The sequence below is a fragment of the Elephas maximus genome, chromosome 2 (assembly GCF_024166365.1).
Source record: "Elephas maximus indicus isolate mEleMax1 chromosome 2, mEleMax1 primary haplotype, whole genome shotgun sequence".
Taxonomy (NCBI): domain Eukaryota; kingdom Metazoa; phylum Chordata; class Mammalia; order Proboscidea; family Elephantidae; genus Elephas; species Elephas maximus.
In genome coordinates this window covers 141929372-141933417 of record NC_064820.1, presented here as the reverse complement: position 1 = coordinate 141933417, position 4046 = coordinate 141929372, and the positions used below count along the sequence as shown (strand labels likewise).

General features: G+C 41.0%; 1 pseudogene; it reads left to right on the top strand.

Annotated features, from left to right (window-relative positions):
* The first annotated feature begins 669 nt into the window (after positions 1-669).
* LOC126067008 (transforming protein RhoA-like) lies at positions 670-2551 on the top strand (annotated as a pseudogene).
* Positions 2552-4046: the final 1495 nt, after the last annotated feature.

Sequence of the window (4046 nt, the reverse complement as noted above, 5' to 3'; positions counted from 1 at the left end):
TAACAAATTAGAAGAGGTCAATGGAACCTGGGTGTGACACAGCTTTTAACTGAAGTAAAAAAGATGATTATTCCATAGGTATGAATACTTCATAAATCATTAACATATATTGTAAATGAAAAGATAAACAACCTCTAAGACAAACATCTTGTCATTTTGCTTGATCTGCAGTAGAGGTGGAGCTAAGGAACAGATCTTGTAGGCCAACACTTTTTCTAGACTGTAAATCAAATTAGTTTTCTATAATAATATAAAAATAATAAACTTCCATTTTCTGTGCTATAGTGATTTGGAGTTTTGGATAGGGATTTTTTCTTTCATGTTGTTACCAATGTGGCATTAAAACATGGCATATTTCACAACCTTGGAGAATATGTCTGATATATGCACGCATGTGTGTGAGCACGCATGTGTAGCCACCCCGCATGGGTGAAAGATGAGTTGCATTTGGGATTCGAATCATTGTTTTGTAACCTGACAAGATGCTTTGACAGACTGTTAAGACTGAAGCTACTGTGAAAACTGTTCTTTCATTTACTTTCCATTGCTCAGTTATTTTGAGCCTTGCCCAAAACAGGGATTCATCACCTCCACTGAGATGTCAGAAGATGTCAAGATGTAGATTTGTCTTTTTTATCCTTTCCTTGCAAATGAGATTCAATTGTCAAAATGACAGAAGATTCAAGCTGGAAAGAAGCCCCCAGTAAAATGTCAGAACTTCATCACAGTATGAGTTGGAACTGGCATATTAATAAGTGCTCGTTCATGCTGGGCTGGACCTCAAGCCAACAGTCAGACTTTTGGGCAGAAACTGCACCACAGCCAATCAAAAATATGGAACAGGTAACTTATATAGGGATATAATTTAACAGGTAGGAGACAGGTTCGTTACATCAGCTATTGATTTGTCCTCTTTTGAACTTCAAATAATCTCTCTAGTGGGTAACTTTGTGACATGGAAGTCAGTAAACACAAAACAGAAATGTTGTTTGTGGTGGCCTCATTATGCTCAGTGTTCAGATAATGATCTGGGTCTTGCAGAAAAGAGTTTGATCTGGGAAATCGTGCTAGAAATCTCCCAGAACTAGGTTTTCTTGTGGCATAAAAATAATTTTGTGCTCAGTGTGCAGTAAAATAAACCACATTTGCTGAAGGGGACTTTTTATCTGGCTTAGTCTACTCTGGACATATAAGAGTCTTGACTCGTAAGTATTAGGTAAGACACATTTTCTGTAGTTCACTTCTCAGCATTCATATCAGCTCTATTAGTCTAAATCAGCCATGGTAAATTCATTCCCTTTGCCAGAGATAGGTTTAGTTTTATGCATGTGACTAAATTCTTGCTAATAAGATATCAGGGTTTCAACATTAAAAGAAAAGAAAAACACTCCTCTAACTCCCCAGTACTTGCTTCCACAACTGGACATTGGCATGTCTAGAAATGAAACAGAGGACAGCTGGGGCTTTCTTATTACCAGAGCGTGGAAGGAGCCGACAGTCAGTATATAAGAACCTGAATCCTTGTTTTCCTCAGTGAGCAGATGGATCAAATCACCTTGGAACCCATGGTCCTCCAGTCTTCTTTTTCCTAGAGATACAGCATTTTCTTATTTTTAATTTAGCTTAGGCTGAGTTTTCTGTTACTTACAACCGAAAACATCCTAACTTAACTAGATCAGCTGAATGAACTCAGAATTTCTATATAAGAATTACTATATAGTTATCTAATTTTAAAGGAACCTTGTAGCGCAGTGGTTAAAGCACCAGGCTGCTAACTGCAATGTTGGCAGTTTGAGCCCACTAGGAAGAAACTGGTGATTGTTGGTGATGGAGCTTGTTGCAAGACCTGCTTGCTCATAGTCTTCAGCAAGGTGTATGTGCCCACAGTGTTTCAGAACTCTGTGGCAGATATTGAAAACCCATTGTCATTGAGTCGATTCCAAGTCATAGTGACACTATAGAACAGAGTAGAACTGCCCTGTAGAGTTTCCAAGGAGGGCCTTGTGGGTTCAAACTGCCAGCCTTTCGGTTAGCAGCATAGCTCTTAACCACTATGCCACCAGGGTTTCCGCAGATACCGAAGTGGACAGAAAGCAGGTAGAATTGGCTTTGTGGGACACACCTGGGCAGGAAGATTATGATCTTCCGAGGCCCCTATCCTACCCAGACACCGATGTTATACTGATGTGTTTCCTCCATTGATAGCTCTGATAGTTTAGAAAGACATCCCAGAAAAATGGACCCTGGGAGTCAAGCATTTCTGTCCCAATGTGCTCATGGGAACTGGTTGGGAACAAGAAGGATCTTCAGAATGATGAGCACACGAGACAGGAGCTAGCCAAGAGGAAGCAGGAGCCGGTAAAACCCAAAGAAGGCAGGGATATGGCAAACAGGATTGGTGGTTTTGGGTACATTGTGCTTTTGGGTACATGTTCACCAAGACCAAAGATAGAGTGTTGGCGGGGGGGCGGGGGGTGTTGAAATGGCTGAGAGAGCAGCTCTTCTTCAAGCCAGATGTGGGAAGAAAAAATCTGGGTGCCTTGTCTTGTGAAACCTCATTGCAAGCCAGCCCTCATGCAGTTAATTTTGAAGTGCTGTTTATTAATCTTAGTGTATGATTACTGGCCTTTTTCATTTACCTATAATTTACCTAAGATTACAAATCAGAAGGTCATTTTTCTAACAGTATTTAGAAGCCAACTATGATTATTAGTGATGCCCATCCCCTCTGGCCCACAGGGTCCCTCTGACACTGCTCTAACAGCCTTCCTCTGCACTCCTACATGACCTACCAGGCACTAATTCAAAGAATTTCTTAACTTCTTGCTTCTTTCTAGAAAGAGAAAAAGTTGGTAACTTTCGTGAATTAGGCTGTGACGACATTATAACTTTCATGTTCTGCCTATTGTCTGTCACCGGCAAGACACTCTGGTGAATCACCACTTCAGAACTTTTCTCCTAAATGAGTTTCGTTGGCATAGCTCTCAAGTGGGCATCTAGTTTTTTGAAAATGTGCTCAGCCAGAAAGGCCCAAGTCCATGCAGCTGAGGCAAAGTTACGGTTCTGTGGTTTCATGTTAGTTACCTTAGAGTTACTGTGTAATTAGTGCCACTTAATGTATGTTAGGAAACCCTGGTGGCACAGTGATTAAGAGCCTCAGCTGCCAACCAAAAGGTCAGCAGTTCGAATCTACCAGGCACTCCTTGGAAACTCTATGAAGCAGTTCTACTCTGTCCTGTATGGTCGCTATGAGTCAGAATCTACTCAATGGCAATGGGTAATTTATGTTAAGTGTTACCTGTGTTTTATTGATTATGCAAAGGCATTCGATTGTGCAGATCATGACAAATTATAATAACATTGCAAAGAACGGGAAGTCCAGAACACATAATTGTTCTCACGAGGAACCTATACATAGATCAAGAAACAGTTAGTTGAAAAGAACAAGGGGATACTGATTGGTTTAAAGTCAGGAAAGGTGTTCATCAGGGTTGTATCCTTTCACCATACTTATTCAATCTGTATTCTGAGCAAAAATTCAGAGAAGCTGGACTATATGAAGAAGAACGGTGTATTAGGACTGGAGGAAGACTCATTAACAACCTGCATTATGCAGATGACACAACCTTACTTACTGAAAGTGAAGTGGGCTTGAAGCACTTACTGATGAATATCAAAGACCACAGCCTTCAGTATGATTACACCTCAACATAAAGAAAACAAGAATCCTCATAACTGGACCAATAAGCAATATCATGATAAATGGAGAAAAGATTGAAGTTGTCCTGAGCACCACTGCTTGCCTCGCTGAGCACGCCAGCCGATCCAGCCTGCAGGGTGCCGATTTCCGTGGGGTCAGGTCTGGCAACACCTTGCTGTTTCTGAACCATCTCTTCCTCCCCCTGCCACTTAGTCAGATTCCTCAACTTTGATATTCATTGTCATATATAATCGATTCACTTGTTTTTTTCGGGTCTTTGTTGTAAGAGGGGCACAAGAAGCATATGACAACTGCTCCATCTTGGCTCTGCCTCCATATTTAGTCT